This window comes from Benincasa hispida, chromosome 10, assembly GCF_009727055.1.
Source record: "Benincasa hispida cultivar B227 chromosome 10, ASM972705v1, whole genome shotgun sequence".
In the NCBI taxonomy this organism is placed as follows: domain Eukaryota; kingdom Viridiplantae; phylum Streptophyta; class Magnoliopsida; order Cucurbitales; family Cucurbitaceae; genus Benincasa; species Benincasa hispida.
This window is the reverse complement of record NC_052358.1, coordinates 51013521-51032953: the sequence shown is the minus strand read 5'-3', so window position 1 is coordinate 51032953 and position 19433 is coordinate 51013521.

The following is a 19433-nucleotide window of genomic DNA, read 5'->3' as shown; positions in this document are numbered from 1 at the left end:
TTAGTATAACTAGTAGTAAACCATGGAATTTAGATTCAGGGGCTCAGACCACTTGACTGGTTCCTCCGACCAGTTTCTTTCTTATCACCTAAGTGTTGGAAATGAGAAGATTTGGATTGTTGATGGGTCTTTTGTCTCGATTGCTGGAAAAGGACGGTTGTCACCCTTTGAGGGCTTAGTTCTCCAAGATGTGTTGCGTGTGCCAAAAGTCTCTTATAACCTTTTATCTGTTAGTAAAATTACAAGGGATTTGAAATGTCGTGTTATCTTCTCACCTGATGTCGTTGTTTTTCAAGATCTGAACTCGAGGATGACGATTGGCACTGTCCGACATGACAGGGGGCTCTATTTCCTTACTAAATAAGCCTCATCTAGGATATGTTATAGGACTAGTTTGCTTTCATCTCATTTTTTTTATTTCTGAAACTGACTATATATTGTGGCACTATCGCCTTGAGCACCCTAATTTCCATTATATGAATTATTTATTTTCTTATCTTTTTCTTAATGTTAATATCTCTAAGTTAAATTGCGATGTGTGTGTCCAAGCCAAACAACCCCGTGTATCTTTTAAATCTCAGCCTTATAAGCCTTCTAAACCATTCATCCTCTTCCATAACGATGTTTGGGGTCCGTCACCTGTTACTACCACCACTAGAAAGCGATGGTTTGTAACCTTCATTGACAACCATACTAGGCTAACCTGGGTTTTCCTTCTGAAAGACAAATCAGAAGTCACATCGATTTTTCAACAATTCTACTATTCTATAGAAACCCAGTTCAATGCTAAAATCGTTATTCTCCAAAGTGATAATGGTCGGGAATACTTTAATAATTCCTTTAGGGAGTTCTTAATCTCAAAAGGAATAGTCCATCAGAGTTCCTGTGCGTACATGATAACGGATAGAAGTGCATGTTATTACAGTGCAAAGATATAAAACAATGCAGGATTGCGACAGTAAAAATATATAATATTGCGTCCAAAAGCATTAAGTTTGCAACATTGCGATCGCATGCGTCCATCGCATTAAAACAACTAACTTATGTATTTTATGCAGGAAAATGCATTGACGCAAGGCAAAATTGTGATCCAAGGAAATTAGCGTCCGAGCGCATAAGAGATTGCGACTGCAAGGCTATGCGATCATTTGCGTTCGTGAAAATCTGCTCAAGAATGTGGCTGCATAGAGCCGACGCATCAAGGTGGGTGCATCTGGGTGAAAGCTTAATAAATCACAATGGGACAGAAAGCTGATAACGGTCGATTTCGAATTAAGTTGACAAGCCGTTAACGACATACTGTAGCAAGTACACTCAACTTTTTGGTGATAAATATTCGACGCATCAGACAGAGAATTAATGACATCCCATCAATGCAATCATTCGAGAGAAAAATTTCTTTACCCTGAAGCTCTATAAATACCGAAGGCCACCTTCGTTTAAGAAGTTCGGATAGTTGGGTTCTACTCCTTCAACTTTAGAGTTCTTCTTCCCATTATACTTAGATTTTACATACTTAGAAGGCAGAAGCGAGTGAAGGGAGATTACACCGAGAGATCATCTTGGTGAACTCAGAAAAGTACGGGGAAGCGTAGAAAATAGAGAGAAGGCCAACTCTTGCGGAAGCTAGAACATCTTTTGGGCAGAATAGAGATAACTCAGTGTAAAAGCCTTGGGAAGCAAGATATTGTTACCAGGCTCTCTACCCTTATTTTTCCATTGCCATTTTGTATTCTGAACTTATTTATAAAAATGAAAATTGTATCTTTATATCTATCCACTCTCTTTACATTATGCATGAGTAGCTAAATCTGTTGAATGGGTTGAGAAGCACTTAGCTAGCATAACCTGGGTTCTTCACTTTATGCGATCATCTTGTATTATGTATATGTCATTCGTTCTCTAGAGATACTTAAGAGGGTAGTCTAAGGATAGAATCTAGGCTTGAAAAAGTCAGATTAGAATCTAGACTCGGGAGAGTCAGATTAGAACCGCATAATCAAGAGATAGAAGCTTAGGAATAAGTTCTGTTTGCTATTAACGCATCGCATGCACCCTAGAGATAGGATATGATTGTATGCGGTCACCTTGTCCATGTATGCATCTTTCATCGTCGCATAGGCAAGAAGTAGAGACTTAGGAATAAGCTTTATAGACATCATCACACACATCGCATGCGTCTTAAAACTAGGAGCTATTGCATTTGCATTGGAAAATGAATTGATGTCGCATGCGTGTAGCATGATCGCATAGCTTGAACGCATCATCAGGAAATGCTAACTAAAGATCTTCTCAACCCGTTCCTCCGCATACTCATTGTATCTTTCGCATAATTACTCTTTTCTCAAATTCGCCGCATACACTTTATACCTTAAACAGCAAACCAACCAACATATTGATTTAATTGTCACTGCAAAGTAATCGAAATTTACCATCGCATATTGTTTTCCTTAGTCCCTCTGTTCGACCCTGGGCTTACCAGGCAACTCAGTAGGATTTATACTTGGGTCTTGCTGAAAAAACTTGCTTACATAACGCATATTCCTCCATCGCATTCTACACTATTATTTCATCGCATTAAAAAACGCATCAGTACACTTCTAAAAAAATGGAGTGGCCGAATGGAAAAACCGTCACCAAATCGAAATTGCTCGGTCTCTAATGTTGTCAACTTCCCTTCCTTTCTATTTGTGGGGGGATGTTGTTCTAACATCAACCCATCTAATAAATTGAATGTCGTCTCGGACTCTAAAATTCCAAACCCCCCTTAGATTACTTCAAAGAGTCCTATCCAAATAACCAACTTATTTCTGATGTTCCCCTCTGAGTATTTGGATGTATTGTGTTTGTCCATATTCATAGCCCTAACTGAACCAAGTTTACTCCTCGGGCTCAGAAATGTGTCTTTGTGGGGTATTCACTTCATCAGCGTGGGTATAAGTGTTATCATCCCTCTTCTAGAAAATACTTTATCTCAATGGATGTGACATTCTTCGAAGATCATCCATTCTTTCCCAATGGTTCTCTTCAGGGGGAGAATACTGGTGAAAATACTAGTGAAGAAACCAATTGGGGTCTGAGTCTATCCGTCTTGCCCGAGCCCATTCTTGACATCAGTACCAATGAATCCATTCTATCAATCAAACAAGTCTCATGGATCACATACTATAGGAGGAATCTCAGAAAGGAAATGACGCTACCTATTACTTCTCCGGTTCCAGTCCATGAGTCAGAACGAGGATCAGTTCCAGGTATTAATACTCATATCCCTGATGAAGGTAATAAATGTGACAAAACTGATGCTTGTATTGAAAATGATGAGAGCAAAGACAGGGAAGACAATGACAGCAGTTTGATGTGAAAAATACCTTTTTCAACAGAGACTTGGAGGAAGAAGTCTACATGAATCCTCCCCTAGGATTCGAGGAACAGTTTAACCACCGAGTATGCAGACTAAAGAAGTTCTTGTATAGGCTAATATAGTCCCTGAGAGCCTGGTTTGGCAGATTCACTACTTTTGTAAAGTCACAAGGATATAGTCAGGGACATTCAGATCACACTCTCTTTTCTAAGAGGTCAGTATCTGGGAAGTTTGCAGTTTTGATTGTATATGTTGATAATATTGTCATTTCAGATGATGATGCTTCAGAGATTGACCGATTAAAGTCGAAAATGGCTGACGAATTTAAAATCAAGGACCTTGGAAAACTAAGGTATTTCCTTAGAATGGAGGTAGCTCGATCAAGAGAAGGGATTTCAGTTTCCCATCGGAAATATAGTCTGGACTTGCTTAAGAAAACAGGCATGGCAGGCTGCAAACCAGTTGATACCCCTATAGAAGTGAATGTGAAATTAAGTAATCTGAGTGAAGGTGTTCCAGTTAATAAAGAGAGATATCAGGAGCTTGTTGGAAAGTTAATATACCTCTCTCACACTAGACCAGACATTTCATATGCAGTGAGTATGGTGAGTCAGTTTATGCAGTCTCCGAATGAAGAACATATGAGGGTAGTGGAGCGCATCCTGAGGTATCTGAAAACTTCTCCAGGGAGAGGCTTAATGTTCAGAAAGATTGACAGACAATGCATCGAGGCATACACAGATGCAGATTGGGCAGGTTCTGTGGTAGATAGAAAGTCAACATCAGGATATTGTACCTTCGTGTGGGGAAACCTTGTCACATGGAGGAGTAAAAAACAAGGGATAGTTGCCAGAAGTAGTATTGAAGCTGAGCACAGAGCCATGAGTCTGGGGATCTATGAAGAAATTTGGCTTGAAAAAGTTTTAAGAGTCCTTAACCAAGGTCACACCGGTCCAATGAAACTTTATTGTGATAACAAAGCTGCAATAAGCATAACAAATAACCTACTTCAGCATGACAGAATAAAGCATGTAGAGATTGATCGACATTTCATCAAGGAGAGGCTTGACAGTAGCAACATTTGTGTTCTCTATGTTCCCTCCAACCAATAGATTGTAGATGTCCTAACAAAAGGACTACCCAGACAGTTGTTTGACTCTTGTGTGAGCAAGTTGGATCTTATTGACATCTATGCCCCAACTTGAGAGGGAGTGTTGAAATTAGGGTTCTTTACCCTAGGGGTATTTATGTCTTTTTACTTGTACCATATGGATTCCCTCTTGTCTATTTAAGCAAGTAGTCACAGTGTATTCTTTATATCAATCTTCTAATAAGAATTTTTTAACCCATGGTTTTTTCCCCTGATTAGGGTTTTCCACGTAAACTTTGTGTGTGCTATTTTCTTTTTCTACCCTGTCTTTTTCATCAAAATCTTTATCCAAAATAATCCAAAAATTCAAAATCTCCTATCAAATTAATCTTAAACCAATTAACTTCTCTAATTAATTTTGGCTCCAAAACCAAAATTAAAGGAAACGTATAATCCAATAGTTGAGATAAATTACATCCTTCCAAATATTTAGTCAATTTAAAATCACACTTTCTTCCAAGTAAATTAATCTAATTTTTCCTTAAATTGAATTAAAATTTCAATTCTTTACAAATATCTTTTAAACTGATTATCTTGCCTCTCAAAATTAAATTTTTAGACCCAATTTATCAAAATAATGTCCAAATATTTCAAGATAATTTAATGAAAATTACCTAAAAATTTTGGGACGTCACAAAGTCGAGCGATGTTTGTTGCCAACGGTCATTGATGAGCTTTAATAAGAAGTAGAAAATAAGGAAAAATATTTTTAAAACCTATGGTATTCATTAAAAAAACATATTCCAAACCCATGAGTTTGGTTTCTTAATCCCGAAAATTTTATTCTAAGTGCCTAAACATGGGTTGGCTTCAAATGCCAAACTTCCCAAATTTCAAACTCATAAGTCAAACACCCTCTAAGAGAGGAAGCCAAGTTTAAGGATAAAATCGAGAAAGTTGCATCATAAATGATGAGACAAGCAGGAAGCAGGCCCTGTTGAGATAACCACTAAGGGGGCATATGACAACCCACACTGAGTTGGGTTGGTTGGTTTTTTTTAAGCCTACTCAACGTTGTTTCAATGATTATAAAAACGGTGGTTTTAATAACCCACCGTTTTACTCCAAACTTAACTCCCTTAAAAAGGTGCAGTTTACATAACTCTCCTTTTAACTCTTCTCTGTCGTTTCTCTCTCTCACTCATCCGCTACTTTACATTACTCTCATTCTTATCTCTTCCCTCTTCTCTCTTCTTCATCCTTTGGGTCGTCCTTTTCGTCTCTCTGTTTCTCTTCCTCCAGTTTTCTCTTCTTGCTCGATCGTATTGGTCTTTTCTTGTTGAATCACTCTTTTCCTCTTCTCTATATATTTTTTCTACGGCTATTCATGATTTTTTTCAAAAATCTACTACATATGTAGTTGTTTGTTGTAGATTCAACTAAGTTTCTTCTTCATCTTTTGTTTTTTTGGAGTTATTTGTGTTTTTTTTGTTCAAATCTACTTCTTGAGTTTTGTTTCAGATCTACTTTTTTTGGATTTTTTTTTATGGGTTTTGGATCTGTCTTCTCCCCATGTTTTATTGTTCCTTGCATATTATATTTGTACAATTTTTTTTTCATTGGATTTTTGGGCTTCGATTTCCTTATTAGGTTTTTTCCTTGGAATTTTGGGTTTCCATTTTCAAATCTCTAAGGTTCTTTTGTTCAATGGATTTTTGGGCTTCGATTTCCTTATTAGGTTTTTTCCTTGGATTTTTTGGGTTTCCATTTTCAGATCTCTAGGGTTCTTTTGTTCAATGAATTTTTGGCTTCGATGTCATGAGTAGGTTTTTGTTGGCTTTTTGGGTTTTGATTTTATGAGAATGTGTTAGATTTCTAGGGTTTTTTATGGGATTTTTGGGTTTCGATTTCCTTATTAAGGTTCCTTGTTACTTTTAGGTTTTTGTTTTCCTTTTTACTATGTCTTCATAGCTTTCGCTTGGTTGATTCAACCTACTCCTTTCTTTTCTGTAGGTCTCCTCTCGCTGCTTCATTAAAAAAATTCGCCCCCTGTCTTTCTTTTTTTGCTCTTCCTCAAATTTGAAGTGTAATTAAACTCTTACAAGGGCTATTGACCATGTTATTGGAGCTTCGTGACGGAAGTTCAATCGTTCCTACAACAGGTTTAACTTCGATCATTTTTTCTCCAGTGGCGGATGATGATTAGTTTATTTTTTCAATATGTCTCTTGTGTTCTAAAATTCACATTAAAATATCTGAGTCCAATTTAAAATTCGCGTTTTCCCATTTTCTCTTCAATTAATTCATCATTTATTCTTGTTTCTATTTTGTGCAATGACATGTATTATTAAAAAAAATATACATCTAAATCATCGTGTTTTTTGTTTGAATTTATTAGTGATCTGTTTTTATTTTGATTTAGATTGTCTTCAGTTAATCGATCCTCTTTTTTTGTTTCCTTCACAATATATTGAAGTTGATGTTGAATTTATTTATTGAAGTTGGAACTTTCTGTATCTTTTCTGATATTTTTTGTTTTAGTATTGGAATTGAAATTTGTTTTATTTTTTATTTTTCTGCTTTCATATTGTTGATTTTGTTTGCTGAAGTTAAATTTCTTCAAATGAAAGAGGAAATCATATCTCGGAGATCTCTGCTTTTTTTTTTTTTTTTTGCAATTTTTTGTGATATATTATATATTAGTTAATGTAATATTAATCGAATAATATTTGATAAAATTCTCAACCACCCATTTAATGCAACCTTGACCTTACCTGTCTTAGTTAATACTAATTTTACTCTCTCTACATTATGTTTAATGAACTCACTATTCAAAACTAATGAGGTTAGGTGCACCTAAGTGTACCCAACTCCCCGACCATCCGTCTCCCATCATCCCTTCTATTTATACATATCTTCCTCTCCACATTATCTTGAGAAATCTCCGCTGCATCATCTGATTTGGATTGTTGGTGAATCTTTCTTCCCATCTCTCCTTTTTTTTTCTTCTGACTTCAATCATTTGGATGCTTTGCCTTTTGTAATATGTTTGTTCCCACTCCCCCCTCCTACAATATTTTTACATTCATACAAAGGTGGTCATGAACCGAATGATTGTGCTAAAAGAGGTACACTTTTATTCCCATTCTTTTCTAATAAAGAAGATCTTTCATTAATGTGGTTTGTTACTTTTGTTAGATTACATCTCTGTACACCCTTCATCTATTTTTGGTGTTTTGAACTCTAGTCACTCTGAACCTAATCAAAATAATAATAAAAAAAAATAGTTAAAAGAATTAGTAGGTAACTAAGTTTAAAAAAAAAAAAAAACAGTTGATAAACAAACTTTTAAAAAAAAAAGCTTTGATAATTTTTTTTGTAAAAAAAATTGATAAATAAATCTTAAAAAATATTTGGTAAACAGATAAAAAAAAAAAAAAAAAACTAGTTGGTAAACAAATTTCAAAATAAATAATTGGTAAATAAATTTAAAAAAATATATTTGGTAAATATATATATCTATATAATAATTGGTAAAAAATATGTTTTGTAAATTGAATGATCCCTCCTTAGGTCTAAGTTAATAAATTTTATTTTAAAATTTTAATGGAATATGACATGTAGTTTGGTGGATAATATAATTATTTTGCAATTGAGTGTTCAAATTGTGTGAGTAAAATTAAATATGTATACTTTTCAAAAAGAGAAAAAAAATGTTGTCCAATTTTCTAAGATTATTCGGTGTTCATGTTTGAGTGTTAGGTACTTGTGTTTAGTTATAATTTATTTGAAATATGTTCGGTGTTTAGAAATGAAGAAAAAATATGTTATGTAATTGAGTGTTCAAAAATTGAATTGAAGATTATGAAGCATAGATACTTCATGTGAGGCAAAGAATCCGTATCAGACACGTATCAGATACCGATATTTCAACATACTTCTCAGATATGTATCTGACGAGCGATGTGATATATCTATTTTTATGCTTCCTTTTTTTTTAAAAAAAAAAACAAATAACTCATCTAATTTTTTTTCAATTTAAAACTAGGCAACCTATTTTTTTAAGCAAGAGAAAATGTATCTTCAATGTATCAGTATCCTCGTTTTTTAGAAATATATATTAAAATAATATATAAAAAATGACGTATCATTCAACATATCTGTATCTTAGTTTTTTAGAAATTGACGAATCGCCATATCCAATCGTATCCGTATCGTGTAGCCGTATCCGTGTCTGTGCTTCATAGATTGAAGATTTTGTGTTTAGTACATGAATACTATGTAGAGAATCCGTTATGTTTTAAGAATGAAAAAAAAATGGAAGTGTTTATTTGGTTTTTGTCTTAAAAAAGTTAGGAAAATAGGTGTATAGTTAAAAATTAAAGTCAATAATAGCCAAAAAAAAAAAAAAAAAAAAAAAGCTCAAGACATAATCAAATTCATTTAGAAAAACTGTATTAGATACTCCAATCCAACTCAACTCTGCACCCCAAATACAGACATTTTGACTCAACTCAACACCCTAAGCACATACAATGATTACCAATTCAACTCAACTTTGCACCCCAAATACAGACAGTTTAACTCTCCAGATAATTTAACTTCCCAGACAATAATTACTAACTCAACTCTGTGCTTTTATTGTGCGCCAAAAGCCCCCAAAATTCTTTAAGGATCAATTATCCACTCTTGTTTGAATTAGTGTGAGGAGTAAAAAACCACGGACCAACATCAAAATCTCCACTATGATCAATAATGGGTACAACAAAATTTTCCTAGTTACAACTAGAGGCATACAAAAAATATATCTCAAGTGATAATCTCGCAACAAACGACAACAATAATGAAGAATAAATTAGAAAGGTCTCACTTGAAATGACAACGGACTATTACTATATCTGCTTGTAAGTAGCTCATAAATCTACACCGTCCAAATTGAAGACTCCCATGTCAAGAATGTGCTATCAAAATTTCAGCTCGTTCGAACAACAAATCGATCCCCAAATGGTTGAAAAATATTGTTGTTCAAATGAAGCTTTCTTCAACTTCCTCTATTGTTTTTCTCTCCTCAGGTTGTGTTCACCCAACTAACTGGCAGCTGCAACAAGGTTTTAAAAATTAAAACCTAATCTTCCCAATTTTGGGTCTTATTGAGCCTTTACTTTTAAAGTGAAATAACACATCAAATCTCTCCCTATTTCAATTTGTGGAGGAACTTGTCATTCATGTAGCGGAATGGCAAAACTCAATCCTCTCTCTTGGTAAATTATTTGTCAACATATCGGATCCATTATGATTAGTATGTATCTTCTCAAGCTCAAATAGTTCGTCGTTCAAAGTATCTCTCATTCAGTGATACTTCACATCTATATGATCCATTCTCAAATGAAAGATAACATTCTTACCAAGATGAATAACACTTTGATTATCGTATTATATCACATATCGTTGTTGCTTGAGCCAAGTTCTTGTATAAAGCATTTCATCCATAACATCTCTTTGCAAATATCTGCCGCTACAATTAACTCTGCTTCAGTCGTCGAAAGTGCAACACACTTCTATAATCTGACTGCCAAGACACTACACCACCTACAAATGTCATTAAGTAACCAAATGTAAAATTTCAATTGTCTAGATCTCCTGCCATATTTGAATAAGTGTAATAAGCAAGTACTGGCTTTTCAATTCTAAATGTGAGCTTCAAACTAGAAGTACCTCACAAATATCTTATGATGCACTTGACTGCCTCCCAATGTTGTTTTCTTGGATTAAACATAAAACAACCAACAACACCAAAAACGTGAGCAATATCGAGTCTAGTACATACCATGAAATACATTAAGCTCCTAACTGCTGAAGTATATGACATCTTACTCATATCTTCTTTCTCTTTATTTGTAGAAGGACTATTACTCAATTTAAAGTGACTAGATAAAGGAGAACTGGCCGACTTTGCTTTACTCATGCTAAATTGCTCAAGAGCACCTTCTCAAAGTATTGCTCCTGTGACACCTTCTCAAAGTATTATTTGTATTATTTGCCTCAAATCCTTCATGGCAAAGGATTTGCTTAATTATTTATTCAACCTATCAATTCTCGAAACATTCCTGCCAACAATCAAAATGACATTAACATAAAGCAATAATATAACAAAATCATCATCAGAAAATTTTTGAACAGAAACACAGTGATCAGAAGTAGTCTTTTTGTAACCTTGCTCTCCTATAACTCACTCAAACTTCTTGTACTACTACCTCAGTGCCTGTTTCAACCCATAAAGACTTTTCTTCAATTTACACTCCAGATGCTCTTTACTTTTCTCCTCTAAACCCTCTGGTTGTTTTGTGTAGATTTCTTTATATAAATCCCCATGAAGAAATTCAGTCTTAACATCCATCTGCTCAACCTCTAAGTCAAGACTAGTTTCTAAATCTAGAACTACATATATAAAAGACATGTTAACAACTAGAGCAAAAATTTCATCAAAGTCGAGATCTTTCTTCTGACTGAACCTTTTGAAAACCAATCTCTCTGTAGCTCTGAGGTATGTTCTTCCTATTTCGCTCTATAAATCCGCTTATTTTTAAGTGTAGTTTTTCCTTCAGGCAATTTCACAAGTTCAGAAATGTGGTTTTCATATAAAGATTTCATTTAATCTTTTATTGCATTAATTCACTCTTTTGTGCTCATCTTCTATGAATATAAAGACCCTAGGATTTGAAAATTAGAAATCCAATTGTTGAACTCTAATATCAAATTTTAAAACCCCTCAATCAATTTGACAACAATCCAAAAGAAAGATTATATTTGGATTACCTTCTGATCAAAAACCAAGAGATAAAGAGAACTGGTTCCTTATTTTAAGTTTGAGCACTCCATAAGCAAGGTGATCAGACTTATCTGAATGTTCTTGACATGCAACCCTGAATTTAAGAATTTTTAATAATGATGATGAGGCTTTAGAAGGGATTGAATCCCGCAACGGAATTGTTTTGTTAGAACCTTGCATCCCGCAATCCGATTTTTACATAAACATAATCATTGAATTAAAACAAAATATAAACATGTAAATTAGCATACTTTAGGGAAAAGATTAGAACGGTTCTTATCTTTGTAGATTCTCAAGTGCCACGTACAATCCTCTCCTAGTTCCAACGAATGGATCTCCAAAAATCTTGATCACAAACAATTTCTTGAACAATCTCGAATATTACTATGAGAGTAATCTCGTTATTCTCTGGGATTCCAATAGAGGGGTATGTGGTATCCAACTATTGGGAGAGGGAGAGGAGAAAAGCGTTTTAGAAAATATAGAGGATTTTCTTTATGGCTTAAGGAAAAAATTCTGCATAATAACACTATGGTATTGTGTATTATGATGTGTGTATTCCCAAAGGCCATAGGGAGGTCTTTATATGGAGAAAGGGTCAAACCCTCTTCTTAATATTTTTCTTTTCTATAATTAATTAAATAACATTTATTAATTAATTAGCACATTTAATTAAATAATATTTATTTAATTAATTAGTCCAATTAAATAACACTTATTTAATTTTAATTTGCATAATAATTAAATAATTATTTATACATTAAACCCAATTTAATGTATATATGTAATTATCATAAACGTCGCATGTATATGTGAAAAACCTCTCTATTAATTAATTCTTTGTGAATGTAATTAACTTGAATTAATTAATTTGAATCTTATTCAAATATTACTTTCCAAATTTAATTATAGATCATATCCATAATAAATTATATATTAATCACGTTAATATATAGTTTCCTCAAATTAATTAAAAAAATTCAAATTATCCCTCTTAAGTATCCTCTAGTGAGCTAACGAAGTGACCTGGTGGACTTGTAGAACAGAAGCTCTAACGATATGAGATTAATTAACTAAACTCATTAACCAAATTAATCAATATTCGCTAATTCACTAAAGACCCACAACTGTACTCTTCTCACTACAGATATATTTCTATGTCTACGAATAGATCAGCAAGTTAGTTCTTCACAAGTTTTCGTAACTCCATCTGGGTCAAATTACCATTTTACCCTTGGGATTATCCTTTGATTTACATGGGTTACATCTAGTGGTTACTATTTTGCGATCCAGTCTTATGAAAACTCATTGCATAAGATACTCCCATTCATGTGTCACCTACATGAACGCGTTGGATCATTACGTTTGTATTAAATACAAAGTATGTCGTATCCATAGTGTTACTAGGATAAGGTACCCAGCCTTATCCTTATACTATAGACCCTTTAGGCTGTATTTTGAATATTGATCCTTGTATGTCTTCATATACAGTTCAAGACTCATAACACAGCCTTGGATGTTAGTTTATTGGATTTAGGGTTATTAAGACAAAATAGACAACAATACAAACAATAACGTTCATTGATTTAACATCTATAACTTTTTTTTTATGATGGTCAATTAATAACATTTACTATCTACGAGTTTTAGGGCATAAAACCCAACAACTTTGTCATCCATCACAAAAATTTCATTAAAAGAAAACCCTAAAAACTTAAAACATCAAAAACTATTTGTACAACCTAATAGCCAAGCTTCAAATAGACTCCTAAAACTCTAATGTGTGCCACATTATAGAGTTAATAAAACGACAAAATTAACCTTATTTAACATGTTTGGAAAGAATAAAATTGAAAATAATAAAACTATACTTAAATTAATAAGAAAATATTAATAATAACTTGGAGCCTAATAGCAAGATTTTGTTGTCGTTAGCAAACCTCTACTAATCAAATAAAATTTATAATACCGAAATCTGCAACTACTACTACAATGGCTTAGCAACAATGACAAGTCTGAGTCGATATATAGGGAAGTGCTAGCATGAGTTTTTCGTTAAGCCAATTTCCTAATTAGAGCGATAAATGAGGGGGAGAGGGTTTGGTATGGATAGTGATAGTGAAATGCATGAGTAAATGTAATCTAGGGTTGGATTGATCTAATTTTGAGAGCAAGAGAGATTCTATACAATTTTAACCATCCAATCCCATTAGTTAAACGTGTTAAGGTTGATGCCCTAAATCTCATAAGGTTCTATAGTTTGTAATTGTATTGTACAAATATTTTATTTATTTAATAAAATATAAAATATTTTATTTAACATTTAGTAGCATTAAATCCACAAACTAATAGACAACATCTAAGGTTATCATCTGTAGCTTAAATACCAGAACCTGTAATAAACCATCATTTCAAACCATCATGTTACAAGGAATCTTTGGATATCAGTTCGAAGGGAGCACCGAACACCGAAAATAAAGTTGCTCTTACCTACAGGAGCATCCGCCTTTTTTCGGGGGATCGGGAAGAGGAAATCAGGTGTGAGGTCTGAGGTCAACGGTAATCGTAGAGACATATGGGTGGATTATGTGATAACCTAAATGGTCTGTAGTAGATAGATAAGGCTGGATACCTTATCCTGGTGACACTACGAATACGACCCGTTTTGTAGATGTTACAATTGTTGTAAAGTGTTACAAATGATCTGATTCTATACAAAGAAGTTTGAATAAGATCGGACCACGAAATGACTCTCATATTTGACATCATTCATAATAGAGATTTACATTTCACCAAGATGAACATAGGTGACATGACCTGAATCCTAACTGAGTTGTAAACTTCTACTTATGAAGGCAGTCCTTTGATTTATATGGGTGAGAGTGATCAGATCGCCGACTTACGTCTGATTGGGGAGCTAGGAATACAGCTACATAAGATGGACTTCACTCCTTCTCCGAGGTTGGGGTAAGTAGATAAATTTCTCCCTTAAAGGCTGATTTTGAGGCTTGAACAATGTGGTGCCACACTCTCTCTTGGATCGAGAGGGATTTGACCATAGTTGGACTATCACTTATTGTTCGTTAGAGAGATCAGTGGTACTTAAGGAGTTAGATGTAGTTATAGGGGCAAAATGATAATTTTGGCCCAGTTGTATTTATGAGTAATTTGTGAAGGGTCATCGTACTATTGACTGGTTATATCCAATAGACACAGAAATATATCTGCAGTGCAAAGATTGCAGTTGTCGTTCTTTAGTGTAGTGTTCGATAGTTAATGGATGTTGAATAATTTAACAAAAAAATTTAATTAATTATTCAAAGCTACAGGTCCATAAGGCCTCCTTTGTAATTCAACAAGGATTTATGAGAATCAATTATAGTTAATTTTACTTAATTATATATGATATAATTATTATAATGTATATGATACATTATAATATAAAATTGTTATATTGAGAGGAAATATTTTGAATATGATTTAAATATTAATTATTGTGAATTTGATTGCGATATAATTAAATTTAATATAAATGGAGAATTGTATATTAAATAACCATTAAGAGTAGATATTAAACCTATAGGTTATATATTGTATATGTATCAGATTAACATATATTAATATGTTATTTAGTATACTAACAAGTTAGTTATTATATATATAGTATATATTAGATATATAATAATATATATATATTATAAATATATATATAATATATAACTAGGACTATATTATATAATTATAATATTGTGATTTATTTATTATTTATAATATTTAATTTTGCTGAATTTTTCTTAGCGTCTCCATATCTCTCTCAACCACATATACGTATGTGAGTGGTTTTGGTGGGTTGCAGTCTTCTTCTTCTTCAAAGATTCAATTTTACATAAAATTGAGAGCTCTTTATGAGATTACACAAGAAGAAAACTCCTAGATTGCTTCCTCTCTCAAATTCCTTTTCCCCTCGCTTCTCCAAAAATCAAAGAGCCCACAAACATCTGTGATTCTCATCCCAGAGAATACAAAAGGAAATTTTCGTGGTGGTGACCATTAGAGTTTCGAGATCGTTGCAGTACGTGTCCATTTTGGAGAAAAGGAAATACTTGAAGAGGGTTGTGAATTTTTCAAAGGTAAGTTTTCCTAAACCCTATTTTCTCCTAATTTATTATTACATGCTATAAAATTAATTTGTGCTTATGCATAATGTTGTATTTTGTGAAAATAATTTTTGGGACCGATGCCCGCTTCTGTACTAGACCTTTATCGGTTCCTTCAAGACATGCATACGATTTATGCATGCACACCAACTTGTTTGATATAATTGAACTAGCCTCTACAATGACGTAACTCTCTAAGACCGAACCAAGAAAGCGTCCTAAATATTAACTAAAGCTGAAAAAAACCCAAATTAAACTATATGTCCCTAAATCTGTTGGGTTTGAAAGCATCCATATAGAAATAAAAACATCCACATTAAGCTTTAGGATTCTATTGTGTTGATTAACCAATTGGATAGCCTAATCAATTAACCAATTTTTATCTTTGAACCTAGCAATGCATGCATTCTAGAAATAGCCATCAAATACATGATTAACTATTTGTTGGTAGGTTGATTAAGCTAGACATTCGAGTGCGAACGTGACGTAGCTACAAATCAATTAGCAAGGGAATACATGCTTACGAGTGAACAGTCAACAACACAAACATGCATATCGAAATTGAAACGAATTCAAAGAGAACATAAAATTAGTATGCATTCAATTCAAGAACAAAATTCTCAGGAAATTACATGGGTTCTTGCTCTAAAAACTAAATAGAAAATTACCTCATTGATTCATAGACAAAACAAGGAGGAGAGCTCCAATCTGTTGTTTACAACTCAAAAGAAAATTAAAATATGACCTAATGATGCTAAAAAGAGAAAGAAAGAAGAAAACAACACTTCACTTCAGCCTCCTTCAAAATCAGCATCCCCTTGCCCTAAAAATGGAAGAACATATTTGCAAGCAATAAGGCAATATTGCAATGCTCTTATCGAAATGTAGCCCTCAAGCATTACGACACTAAGCTTTATGCTCATGCATGTGTGCAGTGTGCTCGTCTTCAAAATCTAGAGCGTTGCAATACTCCAAGGCAACGTTGCAATGCTAGTTAAACAGCAATTACTGCTTTGAGCATTGTGCTACGTTCGGTAGAGGGTAGTTACGCTATCCTAGGGGCATATTGGTCATTTCACGTCCTTGGAGCTGTAGGTGCCCAATTTCACTTCCAATAGCTCCAAATCAACCTTGAACAACCCGTAACACTTTAAAATGCATGATATTCTTGAATTCCTACAATAAATATTCAATCATTTTAAACATAATAAGCAAAGGAAATTAAGAACATAAAAATAGCTTTTTTCAAAAGCTATCAGAGCCCTAGGCAGTTCATATCATTCTCTCCTCCTTTGAAAGGATTTATCCTCAAAACTAAATTGTTACCTTGGGAGCAAATTTGTAGTCATGAGATGTTAATGATCTAACTCTCTTTTGGTCACTCTTGAACTTTCGACCATTAATGAGTACATAAATAAGTTTAGAGCAATATGTTTTAAGTAACGTCTTTGTTTTGTACCTCAAATGTGAGCAACATTGCTCCTTCATTGGTGCTTTAAAGTCCTACAAAAAATAAGAATAAGTAGCCCTAGATAATACTCTAAAATTTACTCTACCTTGGTGATAACAAGCTCTTATGTATATAGACTCAAAGATGGGTGGTTTTGAGGAGATAATTTCATCCTCATATACTCTTAAAATTATCATCCTCATATACTCTTAAAATTAGACTCACTCCTTCAATCTCTCATTCATTTTCATTACTTTGCACACTACTGTCAAATTCTTCTTTCACATTCTCTTCTACTAGTGTCTTTGATTCCTCATTCTTTTTCTCTCATTTTGATTGAGAATTGTTTATCTGTAACGACCCGACCCCCTAAGACTTAGGTTAGGCCGTTATTAAAATAAATACATACATAGGATTTGAAACGATGCTCAGTAATGTTGAAATAAATGCTAAATAAACAAGAGAAGTTCAAAAGAAATTTATTAAATGGTATTTTTAAAATAATAATAGGGTACCCATAATTCGTAAAGACTATTAAAATATAAAAGTAACAATCCTTCATAATAAGTTTCAAATAGTAAAACTAGAAATTAAGGGTAAATCATAATCAGATGCGCTGTCGGAGAGTCGCAGATCACTTCAAGCCACAACTCTTTGCAGGGACTAGTTGAAGCTCATCGAGGTGATGAATCCACTACCGTCTTATCAAATATATGAGAAGGCTGACAAACAAATTCTCTTCTCGCTGCTAGCTTATTCAGATGATGATCATGTTAGCGGCAAGAAATTCAACCGTTAGTCAATGGTTCCACTTTGTCGATATCTGCCTGTCCAAAGATAATAATATCATCATATGAACGACAACACGCAACAATGAAATTAAGAATGATAAATGGAAGAAGCTTTGTTCTTTGCTTTACTGCATCCATAAATTCCTTAATCTCAGACTCCATAAGTTCGGAGCCTACCCACGTTTTAAGCCTTTCTTTTAGTTCGTCAACGTTTTATCTGTTTCCATGTGTCTGTGTCTATCATCTTGAACAACTCTTTTCAGACCCCCAAATTCTTCTTCAGGAAAGCCTTCAGCAATTACCTACAATCAGTCATAAGACTTTCAGAGTTCAGATTACCGAGCATGGTAATGTTTTCACTTGCAATGTTAGAATATTCGCAACTTGTGTTATAATGTGTTAAAATCCATGCAGATTCTGCGAGTGACACAACATTACTCGTATCATATGCTTTCAAAATTTTCCCTTCAGTAGTTTTCTTTGTCCTTAACAATTAGGACTAATATTAATTTAGGGAACTTACTCTTAGAGCCATTTCTTTAGCTTATTCATAGCAGATAACTTGCTTCAAGCGTGATTAATACTGCCGGAGTCACCAAAAAGGTTTATCAGGCGAACTTTTGTGTCTACCAATCCATGGATGACACTGTACATGAAAGGTTTTGGAAATCTGTTAACCTGTGACAACCAAACGTCAAATTGCTCAATGCTAGGACCACAACTTACGAGCTTCGTGAGCAGTTAGCCTTCGCTTTGTGATTTTGCAGCATTTTTCGTATTGAGTCCTTTTCGCACTTGCTAGATACAAGGGCACGGCTCTTGATTCAAAATCTCAGTCGTCCTTGTTAAGAATCTGTCGGAAGGTCCCTATGTTCAGTTTCTGTAGTACAAAGAAGGGAGAAATATACTATGAATAGAACTCAGCTTGAAAGTGTTACGGCGTTTGATCCTGAGTCAAAGTATTTCTTGGCACAACGAATTGATTGTTACATACAACTAATACTTGATCGAATGGCGGGGTAGTATGTGATGTCATGCTATCTTTCACATGTCGATGTGCCTGACAATCTACTGGACTTGAGGCAACTTGATGTGTGGAATTATGAGTTAATGATCGGGGATGATTATAAATAGTTATTTGAAGAATATGTGTATGGTGATGACCCATGGTATCAGGATTATTATGTATGTTTAGAACCCTGACACATGATGAGATCTGCACGTAAGACGTGTGAATATCCTCATTATATTAGATGCTCACCAGTTTGTGTTTCCGGGGATTCACCAGTTTTTTGTTCTTTGGGATTCACAGTTGTGTTCCTTCGGGATTTCACCAGTTTGTGTTTCCTTTGATTCACCAGTTTGTGTTTCTTCGGGATTCACAGTTATGTGTTTCCTTCGGGATTTCACCAGTTGTTTTATTTTGGGATTCACCAGTGTTCCTTCGGAATTCCACCAGTTTGTGGTCTCGGATTCGACAGTTTGTGGGCATACTTAACTACAATAGGACAGGATCAGATCTCTTTCTGTTAATGTATTTTATTGTGGCATTATTACGGGTATCTATAGAGAACATAGATGCCTAGCCTGACCCAGTTGGTGGTGTTACTTACTGAGTATTTTATACTCTCTTCTTATTATGATGTTTCATGTTAAGAATAGGGATGCACAGCGATGGCGCAGCGAAATCGTTGACTGAGCACTGGGAACTAGCTTTACGCTTCCGCATCATGAATTTGAATCTTTATTTTACCA